Consider the following 16,332-nt stretch of genomic DNA (forward strand, 5'->3'; position numbering starts at 1 on the left):
CACTGACATGGTGGTGGTGTGTTAGTGTGTGTTGTGCTGGTATGAGTGGATCAGACACAGCAGCGCTGGTGGAGTTTTTAAATACCGTGTCCACTCACTGTCCACTCTATTAGACACTCCTACCTAGTTGGTGGACGATCACTCATCTATTGGTGCTGTTTGAGTTGGTCACCTTTGAGATCTTCATCATGGGGCGCTGTTGGCTGGATATATTTTGGGGTGGTGGACTATTCTCAGTCCAGCAGTGACAGTGAGGTGTTTAAAAACTCTGATCCACTCATACCAGCACAACACACACTAACACACCACCACCATGTCAGTGTCACTGCAGTGCTGAGAATGATCCACCACCCAAATAATACTTGCTCTGTAGTGGTCCTAACCATTGAAGAACAGCATGAAAGGGGGCTAACAAAGCATGCAGAGAAACAGATGGACTACAGTCAGTAATTGTAGAACTACAAAACATCCTCATCTACAGTCCGAAATATTTTACACAGCCGTCAAGCACTTAAATAGGCTTTTACAATCTGAACCACAGACAGTACCTCGTTTCAGCCCGCTCTGTGCCACGAAAGCACTTTCTCTCCATTCGGGAAACACTCGCAACCGCCAGAGTTATGATTTATGCATAAAGGCAAATTAGCATTTGAAAGAAGATGTTAATACGTTGCTCTGACATTCTTTATAATTTGGCAGGGGCTTTAGGACTTCTAGTTAAATCTGAGGAAAGGAAAAGTCAGGAGAAGAAAATCGTTTTGATGTGTTTACATCCAGTAGCAGAGCTTTAGCAGTTAGCGCTAAGATGATAGCACATTACTTACTAATGAGCAGCATTGTTAGCCTAGATACATGGAGAAATAAATGCTAAAAATGCAGTTTCATGCCATAACATTAAAACCACCTCCTTGTTTTTACACTCACTGTCCATTTTATCAGCACTTTGTAGTTCTACAATTACTGACTGTAGTCCATCTGTTTCTCTGCATGCTTTGTTAGCCCCCTTCACCCTGTTCTTTAATGGTCAGGACCCCCACAGGACCACTACAGAGCAGGTATTATTTAGGTGGTGGATCATTCTCAGCACTGCACTGACACTGACATGGTGGTGGTGTGTTAGTGTGTGTTGGGCTGGTATGAGTGGATCAGACACAGCAGCGCTGCTGGAGTTTTGAAATACCGTGTCCACTCACTGTCCACTCTATTAGACACTCCTACCTAGTTGGTCCACCTTGTAGACGTAAAGTCAGAGACAATCGCTCACCTTCATCGGTGATCACAGGATGCTGCCCATGGGGCGCTGTTGGCTGGGATAGTTTAGGTTGGTGGACTATTCTCAGTCCAGCAGTGACAGTGAGGTGTTTAAAAACCATCAGTGTCAGTGCAGTGCTGAGAATGATCCACCACCCAAATAATACCTACTCTGTAGTGGTCCTGTGGGGGTCCTGACCATTGAAGAACAGCATGAAAGGGGGATAAGAAAGCATGCAGAGAAACAGATGGACTACAGTCAGTAATTGTAGAACTACAAAGTGCTTCTATATGGTAAGTGGAGCTGATAAAATGGACAGTGAGTGTAGAAACAAGGCTTAGCAACACACACTGCTAACGTGTGTGTGTGTGTGTGTGTATAAATCAAACATATAAAGTAAATTATATGCATCTATCTTTGTAGTAACAGTTTGGGGAAGGCCTGTACATGTTCCAGCTCGTATAAGACATGCTTTAACAAGTTTGCTGTGTACTTAAGGTACGAAAGGTCCAGCGACCAGGTACAGGGGTTAATTTCTGCCAAAACATGCATGAATAAAATAAGAATTCATTTCTGCACAGATGTTAATTCTCGTTGACATGTGCCCTGACCGCATTTATTTCCCCAGAATTCATTAATAAAGGTGAGGGGGGCTATTACATTTTCATCAGGCGTGCGTCACGGCCTTCTGCCACGACTCATTGGCGTGCAGATTATTCCGGCGACGCTCCTACAGCATGGCTGAACGCACACACACACACACGCAAACACACACACACACACACATCGAAACGCAGCATCCGGTCTTTGTAAAGATGACGGATGGTGGCCGCTCAGGTGGCGCAGCGGTAAAAACACAGGCTGGAACCAGAGCTGGGATCTCGAATACATCGGGCTGAGCAGCCACATGAACAACGATTGACCTGTTGTTCAGATAGGGGCGGGATATTAAAAAGCCAGATAGAGACTCTGTCATAACTAATGCAATTACGACCTCTGCTGGCTGATTGATGGCGCCTGCACAGAGATGGAAAAAGAGTGCGGATCAGGGTGAGTCTCTCCGTACACAGAGCTGAGTGGCACTGCACTCGTCAAAGTGTAGGTGACAAGATGCATACGGCTGCTGCCCACTTGTCAGAGGGGGTGTGGGCTAGCTTCATTCTCCTCAATCAGAGCGGGGATCTGCATTGGTTGAGAGGAAGCATGACGCAATCGGGCAATTGGACGCGCTAACGGAGAAAAAGGGGAGAAAAATGCATAAACAAAACATATATATATATGCTCAGGCTCAGGTGATGCGTGTTAACTTAAAACAGCTTAATTGATTCAGTTACAGGAACATTAGACAAGTACAAAGTGTTCGGTGTGGTCAAGAGAAACGATCACAGACTTGTTTGTATTGTGTGGTCACTACGATGCATCAAACAAGAAATCTCACATCCGCTGCTGGTTGATGGAAAGAAGACGGAGGAGCCATGCGCCAACCTGATCTTTCCCTCCCTTTCTGGACGGTTGTGTTTGTCAGGTGGCCGACCAGACCGGTCCCGTTCAGCCATGGTGGCTGAATTATTATCTGTGGTCATTTCCTGTACTCTAAAATCGTAGTTGAGATTGGTAGTGCGTTCCTAAGGGTCTTGCTTCTGGATGATTTAAAATGGCACATTATTTCTCTCCCCCTCTTTCTCCCTCTCAAGTAGAGAATAAAAGTACAGATTGAAGCCACTCACTGTACCAAGCTTTCTCACTCGGGGTGGATTTATAGCCCTGGAGTCGGAGCTCCGCAGACCTGTTCTCTCCACGCAATTTCATTTCCTTCAGCGATGCGTGCCGAATAAGATATACGTCCCTGATAGGCTTATGGCAAACCCTAGCTGGTAATGCGCAATGCTAATGGAGGGTAGGTGGTCTGCACTGTGGTTCGGACACTGTAGTTTGTCCAAGGGACGAGGATTACTCAAAGAGAAAGGTCTGACTGACCTGATTCTTTCGGTCGGATCTGTCTTGGTCGGAGTTCTTACATAACGCTATACTTCACATTCGGCTAAGTCAGGGTGATGACGCTAATGTGATCAGTAGTGGCTGCAGGCCAGATCAGCACTGCCAGGGTAATTAGCATGGCTGTCTGCTGGACAGAAAAGAACAGGACCTAGAAAAACCTACAAAAGAGGAAGGATTCGAAAGCTAAACAGCTAACAAATTAGCTAAACAAAATTGTGCACTATTAATGAATTACATGCGTTAGAACTGGTTGTCCTTCCAAAACCTTTCAAGTCGCACACACAGCGACTTCAGACTCGACTCGGACTCGTTTCAAATGACTCGGACTCGACTCATGACGTGTGGTAAATGTTCCAGCCAGCTTCCGGTATAGTGATGAAGCGTCGCTCCCTACTCCCTCTTTTGGATTCGATTCTCACTTAAAGTGGTGGAATACCCTACGTAGTGCACTTCACTGGAACAACTGGTGTGAATGGAACGCTCCTACAGAATTGGCGCTAATGGTTGGAAAAAGCGCTTTCTGAACCAATCAGACCTTCTGATTTTAATTGTTAGTAAGAAATGCTGTTATTTGTATTTATTCAGTTTGCGTCACACAGATGATTGTTAATGAAACGCTTGAGTTCGTGTTTTACTTCACAACCGGGAAAAGTTTGGAGGTTTTTAATTATAAGCACATTTACAAAATAACGGATTATATTCCTAATGCTTATAAATTTAATAGCATCTGGAAGAACATAAGCTCAGGTAAGCAGTGGTTATGATTTTTTTGGCTGTGTTTTGGATTTTGGCCGCTGTGCCGTGATTTATCGCTCGCTTTTGTTTTGCAATGAAAACAAAACGTATAAATTTAAGCTTTTAACTAGTACCTAGGAAAGTCAAGGCACAAAGTAAAACAGCTAAATACAGTCGCTAATCTGTTGATGTTTTTTTTATCTGAATTTACAGATTATTTCTTTCTACGCTACATTTCCAATATATGTTTTGTGCACATTATATTGACTTGTGACTTGACTCGGACTCTAGCCTAAAGACTCGTGACTTGACTCGGACTCGTATTTTGTGACTTGTGAACATTTCTGGATTGAGGTGCAGTTCATTGCCTATTTTTTCTGAGCAGCTGTTGTTCCTGCTGCTTTCAGGTCATCCTGCCTCTATTTTGAGTAACCAATGACTTCTGTCAGTCTGAATCAAACTGATCGCACTGGCTGGGATGTTTAAGCTGTTGGCTCCCTACGCTGCTGAGGACCCCAAGGGGGGTACATTTGCCTGACACACGCCCCCTCCGTCATGTGCATAGCCCACCAACCCTTCGTATTTGCCCATACTTCTGTAGATTTACACATGAGGCCAGTCTTGTGCATGGAGAGTCACACACTAATCTCTGAGTTTCTCCTACAGGCGCCTAACCAGGGTCCTCACACAGAGTCGAAAACCCCACCCATGTTTAGTCCAGTCTTTTCCCAGCCAGCCGGTAACAGAGCTGAGATTCGAATGTGAATCAACTCCTGATTATAGCACATGGTTTTGGAATAGCATGTCTGACAAACTTATAGTCAGGTGTCCACATACTTTTAGCATACAGTGCATATCCTGGGTGTCCAGGATACTGATTTGTCCAGTGCTGCAAGAAAAGTCAACTAAATAAAGTGAAATAATTTACAGACACCCAACAGAGTCCAGAACTTCAATTATCGAACTCAGTGGCAAATAACAAGAATTAAAGAAACATTTTCAGAGCTGCCTTGTGGGAAATTGGGTCACAGTGGCCTCCACCATGAGATGCTACCGCTGGCACTTAAAAGCAGTGGGTTCTTAATTGAAAAGAGAGATTTGGAATGCAGATAGTGGACCACCGCAATGCCAGGACAGTTTTGACAGACATCAACGGTAATGCGGCTACTTTGGTAATACGTAACTTACACTGATCAGCCATAACATTAAAACCACCTCCTTGTTTCTACACTCACTGTCCATTTTATCAGCTCCACTTATCATATAGAAACACTTTGTAGTTTTACAATTACTGACTGTAGTCCATCTGTTTCTCTGCATGCTTTGTTAGCCCCCTTTCATGCTGTTCTTCAATGGTCAGGACCCCCACAGGACCACTACAGAGCAGGTATTATTTGGGTGGTGGATCATTCTCAGCACTGCACTGACACTGACATGGTGGTGGTGTGTTAGTGTGTGTTGTGCTGGTATGAGTGGATCAGATACAGCAGTGCTGCTGGAGTTTTTAAACACCTCACTGTCCCTGCTGGACTGAGAATAGTCCACCAACCAAAAATATCCAGCCAACAGCGCCCCGTGGGCGGCGTCCTGTGACCACTGACGAAGGTCTAGAATATGACCGACTCAAACAGCAGCAATAGATGAGCGATCGTCTCATCGATGACTTTACATCAACAAGGTGGACCAACTAGGTAGGAGTGTCTAATCGAGTGGACAGTGAGTGGACACGGTATTTAAAAACTCCAGCAGCGCTGCTGTGTCTGATCCACTCATACCAGCACAACACACACTAACACACCACCACCATGTCAGTGTCAGTGCAGTGCTGAGAATGATCCACCACCTAAATAATACCTGATCTGTGGTGGTCCTGTGGGGGTCCTGACCATTGAAGAACAGGGTGAAAGCAGGTTAAAAAGTATGTAGAGAAACAGATGGACTACATTCAGTAATTGTAGAACTACAAAGTGATTCTATATGGTAAGTGGAGCTGATAAAATGAACAGTGAGGTGGTTTTAATGTTATGGCTGATCAGTGTATGAGTTCCACTGGCAGTGAGCATGGCAGGAAAACCTAAACCTAATAATTAAGGAAGTGTCCACATACTTTAAGCCATAGTGGCTCATAAAACCAGTTGGCTAGTAATTTATAGTTGCTTCTAAACCTTTCACCGTCTATAGTGACACCAGTGACGGGTCATTACGTGTCAAATCTTGGACGTTTCACCTTTTTATCATCCATTATAAACCTAGCAGTGAAAGTGAAAAAGTGTTACTTCGTTTAATGACACTATTCCATCATAGGCTGTCTTCGCGGGTCCTTCGGGGCGCGGGGCTAACCGAGGATGTGCCTTGCTGATTTTACACAGACAATCCAATTTCAGACCGATTTAGCCTGTGTGACAGAAGGAAGCTGCTGCATTTGTCACAGGCTAAATTCAATTGGGGCAGACGATTTGGGTCTCACTCCCAGACCCGGTCCCTATGCTCTCTACATTACTGCACCTTCCCAATTTTAAAGAAATACTTCATTTCTATTCACTACATCTGCTGGGTATGAGTTCTAATGTTGGAAGCGTGTTCTGTTACAGTTTATTCTGTGGCCTTTGTAGTCATATGTACTATCTTCAATAGGATACAGGTCTGGGATGCAGGCAGACCAGTCTAACAGTTGACTGTCCATTTTATCAGCTCCACTTCCCATATAGAAGCACTTTGTAGTTCTACAATTACTGACTGTGGTCCATCTGTTTCTCTACATACCTTTTTAACCTGCTTTCACCCTGTTCTTCAATGGTCAGGACCCCCACTGCAGTGACACTGACATGGTGGTGGTGTGTTAGTGTGTGTTGTGCTGGTATGAGCGGATCAGACACAGCAGCTCTGCTGGAGTTTTTAAATACCGTGTCCACTCACTGTTCACTCTATTAGACACTCCTACCTAGTTGGTTCACCTTGTAGATGTAAAGTCAGAGACAATCGCTCATCTATTGCTGCTGTTTGAGTCGATCATCTTTTAGACCTTCATCAGTGGTCACAGGACGCTGCCCACGGGGCGCTGTTGGCTGTATATTTTTGGTTGGTGCACTATTCTCAGTCCAGCAGTGACAGTGAGGTGTTTAAAGACATTTACATTTACATTTTCGGCATTTAGCAGACGCCTTTATCCAAAGCTACTTACATTACAGTTATAGTATACAGTCTGAGCAATTGAGGGTTAAGGGCCTTGCTCAAGGGCCCAACAGCAGCAACCCGGCAGTGGTGGGGCTTGAACCAGCAACCTTTGGATTAGTAGTCCTGTGCCTTAACCACTAGGCTACGGCTCCATCAGCATTGCTGTGTCTGATCCACTCATACCAGCACAACACACACTAACACACCACCACCATGTCAGTGTCAGTGCAGTGCTGAGAATGATCCAGACCCAAATAATACCTGCTCTGTAGTGGTCCTGTGGGGATCCTGACCATTGAAGAACAGCATTAAAGGGGGCTAACAAAGCATGTAGAGAAACAGATGGACTACATTCAGTAATTGTAGAACTACAAAGTGCTTCTATATGGTAAGTGGAGCTGATAACATGAACAGTGAGTCCAATGGCTGATCAGTGTATATACACATGTACATATCCCGGCTGGTTTGGAAGCTGGGGTCTGAGGGTAGGGTCAGCCTTTCTTAAGGGCCCAACAGTGGCAGCATGGCAGAGCTGGGATTCAAACTCTCAACCTTTCAATTGATAGCACAAAGCTCTACCCACTAGGCTACCACTGTATTTAGAAGGGTTGTCCACATACATTTGATCTTATAGTGTAGCTTGAGCTCTGTCTTGACCAGTTCTCCCTAATAAGATACCGATTGGTCAGAAAAGGGCAGACGGAACAAAGGATGGACTGAAAGACAGAAAGAGCAGAGAGTCGCTCTCACAGAAGAAGAGAATGCTGAGTTGCAGTTTTGGCTGTAGCCGATGTCCATTCGTTAAGCGGCCTGTCAGCTCATGTATTGATTGAGCTCCAAGCCCAGAGACATTTTTCGTAGAGTGCAACTGATTGTCCGCTTGGCTTGAAGCGTAGAGCTGAAGTAAAATAGTCTTTATTATTTTTGGTGATATTTAAATCCAAGTGAGGAAATCACTCACTGTCCATTTTATCGGCTCCACTTACCATATAGAAGCACTTTGTAGTTCTACAATTACTGACTGTAGGCCATCTGTTTGTCTGCATGCTTTGTTAGCCCCCTTTCATGCTGTTCTTCAATGGTCAGGACCCCCACAGGACCACTACTGAGCAGGTATTATTTGGGTCTGGATCATACTCAGCACTGCACTGACACTGACATGTGTGTGTTGTGCTAGTATGAGTGGATCAGACACAGCAGCGTTGATGGAGTCACTGCTGGACTGAGAATAGTCCACCAACCAAAAATATCCAGCCAACAGCGCCCCGTGGGCAGCATCCTGTGACCACTGATGAAGGACTAGAAGTTCACCGACTCAAACAGCAGCAATAGGTGAGCGATCGTCTCTGACTTTACATCTACAAGTTGGACCAACTAGGTAGGAGTGTCTAATAGAGTGGACAGTGAGTGGACACGGTGGTCACAGTGGACACACCACCACCATGTCATTGTCACTGCAGTGCTGAGAATGATCCACCACCTAAATGATACCTGCTATGTAGTGGTCCTGAGCATTGAAGAACAGCATGAAAGGGGGCTTATAAAGCATGCAGAGAAACAGATGGACTACAGTCAGTAATTGTAAAACAACAAAGTGCTTCTATATGGTAAGTGGAGCTGATGAAATGGACAGTGAGTGTAGAAACACACTGTAAAGGTCCCAATTGCTCCACTCCACACGAGTTAACCCGTAGTATTACCACACATTTAGAAAAATAAACCCGAGGGCACAAAAAGTGCAGCCCAGACCGATCATTTCAGCATTGCCAATGCCCTAAGTTGACCTACTAAGTTGACCTATGGAGTTTATGATGCCGCTTAAATGATCTTATTTCACAAAAGAAGGACATACAGGTGTCCTGGCATGCTTTATTATTTAAGTAGGTATAGAAACATAAGAAAAACTAGTTATTATTTTTAGTGGTTTAAAAGATCAGTTCAGAGGCACATCAAATTCAATTTTAGCAAATTTGCTTAATTAAAAAGGCTTTTTCTCTTTGTTCATTATTTTTAATGACAGGTCTGGTTGAGATTCATGCGATGTCGAGTCTTTCTTCCTCTTGAGCAAGTCATTATTTTTACAATCTGCCTGATGCAACCATCTGTAATGCTGTCCTAAATTAATAATATAACGTCTTATATACATAGACCAACACGGTGATTAGTTTACTTTTAAAGCTCTCCAAACCAATTTCCTCTCGAGTTAACGTGGTTGGATTCTGTTTCTTTGTTCGTCTGTGAAAATAATGGAATTTTAATTAAATAAACTCCAGCTTTTTCATACGTCCTTGACCAAACCAGACGCTGTATTTATGAAAAATAGATGTTTTCATGCTTATCGCTCAAGTCTTTATGAAGTTAACTGATTCATATATATGGTATTGAAATGATGTGGACACGATGTGGATTTTTATGTGGATCTGACTGTCTAGCACATGGCTTTGCGATTTCTATCAGTTCAACAGATGCTACGTAAATGTCCAACAATCTGTATACAACCATAGCATAACCAATCACCAATCACAAAAACACATTGGTGTAATGATGGGAATGTTATGACTAAATACAGTACAACACAGTTTCAAAGGTGAAGAAGGATGGTTTGGATCCATATGTGGCTGGGTAATTGAGGACCACATGGAATAGCCATTTGGATAATGATAAATGCAGCAGTACATAAGTGGTGACAGGATGGTGGTGTGTTAGTGTGTGTTGTGCTGGTATGAGTGGATAAGACACACTCACTGTCCACTCTATTAGACACTCCCACCCAGTTGGTCCACCTTGTAGATGTAAAGTCAGAGACGATCGCTCATCTATTGCTGCTGTTTGAGTCGGTCATCTTCTAGACCTTCATCAGTGGTCACAGGACGTCCCCACTGGGCGCTGTTGACTGGATGTTTTTGGTTGGTGGACTATTCTCAGTCCAACAGTGACAGTGAGGTGTTTAAAAACTGATCCACTCATACCGGCACAACACACACTAACACACCACCACCATGTCAGTGCAGTGCTGACCATTGAAGAACAGCATGCAGAGAAACAGATGGACTACAGTCAGTAATTGTGGAGCTGATAAAATGGACAGTTAGTGTTGAAACAAGGAGGTGGTTTTAATGTTACGGCTGATCAGTGTACATCCTACCAGTTGGTGCTGGAGATAAGTTCTGCTGCCAGGCTGCTTTTCTCCCTGTATTCAGAAGAAACGTTGGTCCACTTTTTTACTGGTATAGAGTAAATTATTTGTGCTTGTTTCTGTTCTGTTATGCATTATGCATACGTGCAGGATAGATTGCAGTAGAGTTCTGACAAAAAAGGAAAACACGCTTAATCTAGCGAGACCAGCCACTGCCTTCACACGGCTTTGAAATCTGTTTTAACCTTCCTCTTTCATTTTAATCAAAAATAAAAAAAATATGTATTTCATCAGATAGAAGAAATCATGTATTTTAATGTTGATTGGGGTTGCCTGTGATGTCTAGGTTCTTGCAGACGACCAGTCGCTCGTTTTAAAATCCGAGCCTTGAAGAAAGTGCTTCTTTAATGAGGGGGGAAAGTATTGACCTAATTTGAAGGATCTGTTTGTGTTGTGCATAAGGAAAAGTTCTGAACTCTAGGGGTTCATTAAGACGTCTTTAGGTTCCCAGTGGTGAGAGTGGACACTGCTGCTTTAGACATTCTTTGATTGGGACTAAAATGAATACCAAAAATGTGTAAAGAATGGACATCTACGGACAGAAATAATTCAGTATATGCTGAAAAGTATGAGGACACCTCATTGTGACCCTGTTTTCAAAACCGTAGGAATTAATATATACTGTAGTTGCCTTTTTTGCGACTTTTTGTGGAGGTTGAAGGTTTGGAAATGTGTGTCCATTCACTTAAAAGAGCATTATTGAGGTCAGGAACAGATGTTAGACGACAAGGACAGTTCATCCAGATATGATCAATGGGGTTGAGGTCAGGGCTTGGTGGTTATTAGGGATGTAACGATACACTCTACTCACGATGCGATATGATTCACGATACTGGGTTCATGATACGATTTTTCCCTGATTTTTTTTTTATTTGAATTGAAGACAAATTCTTACAAAGTTTCCTTTTATTATTTCTCTTAAAAAATAAAATAAAATACTGTATTCATGCTTATCTTTTATTTATCTAAGTAACGAATGTCATGTTATTTCTGAGGTAGGTACAAACTATGCAAAACAATTTTGGATGAAGCTTAATTTGTCTGAAAAACCCCGAATTTGGCAACCAGGCGTATAGCGTCAGCGATGTCAACCAGGCGAGGTGTATAGTGCCAGTGCCTTCTGCTGTTTAAAGTCAATATCGATTCATTTTACATGTCGAATCGATTTGAATCGTGAAATATTTGTCAATCTGTTATTGACTGTCTTGTGGTGAATCGTTACATCTCTAGTGGTCATCAGTCTATTCTTAAATAATTGCACCTGACCCTGTAAAATTGCCTTATATTGGTCAGACGTTAGGCAACCATGCGAAGAAACCACTGGAAATTTTCCATAATGGCCGGACATACAATTGTCCACCAATCTACATAATATATAATAATTTTACAGAAGTCATTTCATGTAGACAAAGTGTGAAGTGAAATCATTTATGACTTGGCATTTCAGGCCTGCAACACATTCCAAAAAAAAGTTGGGACGGGGCAATTTAGGGCTAGTAATGAGGTAAAAAAACTAAATATTGATGTGATTCCAAACAGGTGATTGTAATCGTGATTTGGTACGAAAGCAGCATCCGGGAAAGGCCTTGATGAGTCCTTGATGAGCAAAGATGATCAGAAGATCTCCAGTTTATCAACAAATGTGTGAGAAAATAATTGAAATGCTTAAAAACAATGAACCTCAAAGAAAGATTGGAAGGGATTTGCATTTTTCTCCCTCTACAGTGCATAATATCATCAAACGATTCAAGGAATCGGGAGGAATTTCAGTGCGTAAAGGCCAAGGGTGCAAGCTTAAGCTGAACGCTCGTGATCTTCGATCCCTCAGACGGCACTGCATCAAAAACCGCCACTCAACAATAGCTGATATAACCACATGGGTGAGGGATTACTTTGGCAAACCTTTGTCGAGCACAACAATACAGAGTTACATGCAGAAATGATACTTAAAACTTTACTGTGCAAAAAAGAAGCCTTATGTTAACCATGTCCAGAAGCGGCGTTGACTTCTCTGGGCTCGGAGGCATCTAGGATGGACCATCACACAGTGGAAACCTGTATTGTGGTCAGATGAATCAGGATTCCAGGTCGCCGTGTGCTCCGGACCAAAGACGAGTAGATCTGCTGAGGATTTGTGTACGTACCTCAGGATACTTGATAGCATGACTGGTCGGCTAAGCGGGTATTTTAATCCTCCTCATTACTCGCCACTTATTTGTACTCCTAGCGGTTATTAACCTCTCACACAGGTGCTCTTTCCCCCCGCACCGTAAAGCATTGTTTGCTTTCTCAGTGCCATTTAAATCCCAGCTAATTTTTCACTCGCTGCTCCGTTAGCCAGCTGTTTCACTACAAATGTATTCAGCTCATTTATATCCATTTCTTAAATTATTTGGACGGAAGACTCACAGTGAAGACTCCAGGGCTTTCGCATTTGTCTCAAAGTTCATGTTAAGGCTGTGTCGCCGTGCACACTATCAGTGGCTGTTTAGCCCCCGGGGAGCGCAGAACGGTCACGAATAATCTATTAATACGGCGGTCTCATTTAGGTCAAGGCCATCATGTCACCATTAGCACACAGCAAGTGCCACCAACTCTCTTTCATCTCAGATTTAGAAAGAAGATCTGAAAATAAGAGGGCTGTTATTTTGTTTTTTTGCTCCATGGTGGACCCCCATGTGCTATTAGCATCCATCAGTAGGAGGAGTGTGTGTGCAGAGGAATGGAGCTTTTTGCCACTGTGGGACCATGGGGGTTAAATTGAAGGACTCTAGTGCCATGAGGCTTTTGTCATTATGAACCTAGTGCATCCCCTGCCTTAGAAGGTTCAGCTATTTCAGCCAGACCTATAGCTTTCAGGTGCATAACATTTGGCAACATGAGGCCTCGTATTGTCGCTGGATGTTCTAGGTTTACATTCAACCATTAAGGTAGCTATTCTGTGTATTGTAGCTTCTATTTATTCTAGCATTCAGTTTATGAGTGTAATTTAATTGCCAAGTTCATTCCGTGTTCACGTGGCTGTTGGTCCACAGCCAATTATCCACAGCTGCACCTTGTTTTAGGGATAATGCTCATAGGATTTAAGGAAGCAGCTGTGGATCATTCATTTGCTCTGCTCTTGTCTATTTAGTTCATGCTCTTGTTTGATAGTCTTATCTTTAGTTATTACTAAAAAAATGCTTGATAGCTTTGTGGCAAACATTGGTTGAAGACCTTTTCCTGTTTTAGCTTGAAAATAAACATATATCACAAAAGTCTTTGCAAAGTTTGGCTTACGAAGAGCTCGACATCAGTCCCATTCAGACCCTGTAACTCAACAACAACAGCGCTCAGCTTCACTAAGCCCTTGTGTCTATTAAAAAATTAAGGTTGTTTCACCTAAGGCTGCTCAGGTGGCACAGCGGTAAAGTACACTAGCTCACCAGAGTTGGGTTTCTAGATGCATCGTATCGAAACTCAGCTCTACCTTTCCGACTGGGTTGGGCGGCAGTATGAACAACGTTTGGCTGTTGTTCAGGGGCTTAGGGGTAGAGTCGGAGCATAGGTCCTCATGACTGGTACAACTGCGGCCCCTGCTGGTTGACTGACGGCGCCTGCACAGGGCTGAGGAATAACATTGAGGGGGGTGTGACCCTCCGTGCGCAGTGTCTCTCGGTGTACGGACTCGGCTCGTGCAGGTGAAAAATGCAGGCTGTACTGATTGCGTGCCGGAGGGGGCGCAAGTCAGTTGAGTGGCGTCCTCAGTCAGAGGCAAAAGGGCCGAATCAGTATAGAGGACATTAGAATGGGGATAAAAGTTGGGGGGAAAAAGTGGGAAAAAATAGATAATAAAAAAAAAAAAGAAAAAAAAAAAGGTTGTTTCACCTGTCTACATACTTTTGCAAAGCTTTGAACAAACACGATTGTAATAATCAACACGGTGCTTCGTTTTATTGTTTGATTTGCTTCAAAAATCAAACGTTTGTTCAACACTATTGTCTAATTATTGAACAATGCCTCGCATTAACATGATAGCTCCAGGCGCTCATTCCAGAATTAAATATTCAAATAAACAGTATGAATATTAGCATTTATTTGCATTACAGATTGAATATAAAATTAAAGGACAAAAACTGATTAAATAAGATTAGTGTGAAAGCTGTTTTTATCTTACAAATGCACTGTAGTGTTAGTATTAGTATTATCTTTGGTGATTTTCAGCTTGCCTCGGGATGACTGACAATTTTATTTTGAAGGATACAAAGCCAGTGATTTCAAGTAAATACAAAGCAGCACACCTGAGCTAGGGATGATATTTTGGTATCCACAATGCCTTTACTTTTACTGGTTCAGACTCTGTTAAATAGGAATTTAAATAACAAAAATGGAAAGTAATGTGGGAATCATCCTTAAATACTGATAATCCAAAACAGTAGGAATCCCCCCTCCCAAAATGTGCATGGCAATCTGATAGCAAGCTGTATTCTGACACCTTCCTATCAGAACCTGCATTAACTTCTTCAGCAATTTGAGCTACAGGAGCTCGTCTGTTGAATCGGACCACACGTGCATTCGATGAGCCTCGGCCGCCCATGACCCTGTCGCCGGTTTACCACTGTTCCTTTCTTAGACTACTTTAATAGATACTGACCACTGCATACCGGGAACACCCCACAAGAGCATTTTGAAGATGCTCTGACCCAGTTGTCTAGCCATCACAATTTGACCATCATTAAACTCGCTCAGATCCTCACGCTCGTCCATTTTTCCTGCTTTTAACATCAACTTTGAGGATAAAATGTTCACTTGGTGCCTAATATATCCCACCCACTAACAGGTGCCGTGATGAAGAGATAATCAGTGCTATGTTAAATGTCATGCCAATGGAAGCTAATCAGAATTCACTTGTTGCGGCAGATATGGGCAGCGTAAAGACCTTGGTGACTTTTTAGGGCCAGATTGTTATAGCCTGATGAAGTGATCAGGGCTGTGTGTACCTGGTGGTATTCCTACCAATTGGATCCTCAAGCAAGAGGTGGTAAAAAGTCAGAATCACTTGAACATTTTGCTATATAGTCTTATGATACATATCTTATGATTAATCCAGCGGGACGCCACGTCTCAGCACTGACTCTCCAGCTTTCATGCTTTTGATCCATCAAATGCACACAAACAAAATGCTCTTAATTTCTTACTGATTAATTTAACATCAGCCTTATTAAAGCCACTTACACGTGCGCTAATGACAGTAATGCTTTTCAGTAAGTACTTTTGTAGGTCATCCAGGTGTTTTTATCATCCAGTGTTTATGGACTTCTTTACAGGATGGACTGTTTGCTTCCCACAGGCTTTTTAAAGAATAGCCCGAAATAGCTCACAACGTTTTACTCCACTCCACTCGTTCTACCACGTCAGTTGCTTTAGTATAATGGTCTTGCTCTTACAAGAGGGTTGCATAACACACTGGGAGCGTTCCGGGAGTTCCGACAGGAAGGTTAAGTAATCCGTCCATCAGCTGAGAGACGGCTTTTATCCATTCCCACCTGCAGTTGTATATTTAGAAATATACGCAGCAGGGTACGTGGGGGGCAGATCAGAACCATCTGGTTGTGTGATGGATCGGCGTGAAGCTTTGTGTGTGTTCTCCGGCATCTGCATGTTACAGAGCTATAAAATATTAATAACCATAAAAGTCTTACAATTACAACCCAAATTCCAAAAAAGTTGGGACAGGGGGTACTTGTACATAAAACAGACGTCAATTTGCTAACCTTTGCTTTGTAATAGTTTGGACACTAAGGACAATAGTCGTAGTTGTAAACCTAGATTTTGCTTAATATAGTATAACATTTAGGCTGTTCAATAATCCAAAGTGTATTTTCCCTTACTTGCCCCTTCTAGTTGCCTCTTACAACACAAAACAAAAGATACTTAATTAATAAAAATGTGGCAATCTGGTCCCACTCTGGTTTACAAGATGTAATGTAAAGCCTCC

At 42.8% G+C, this 16,332-nt stretch overlaps 1 protein-coding gene across 1 annotated transcript in view; it reads left to right on the forward strand.

Annotated features, from left to right (window-relative positions):
- The window catches only part of LOC134303704 (LHFPL tetraspan subfamily member 7 protein), an 85,838-nt gene that overhangs the window by 760 nt on the left and 68,746 nt on the right, over positions 1-16,332 (forward strand). The window lies entirely within an intron of this gene.

The sequence above is a fragment of the Trichomycterus rosablanca genome, chromosome 26 (genome assembly GCF_030014385.1).
Source record: "Trichomycterus rosablanca isolate fTriRos1 chromosome 26, fTriRos1.hap1, whole genome shotgun sequence".
Classification (NCBI taxonomy): domain Eukaryota; kingdom Metazoa; phylum Chordata; class Actinopteri; order Siluriformes; family Trichomycteridae; genus Trichomycterus; species Trichomycterus rosablanca.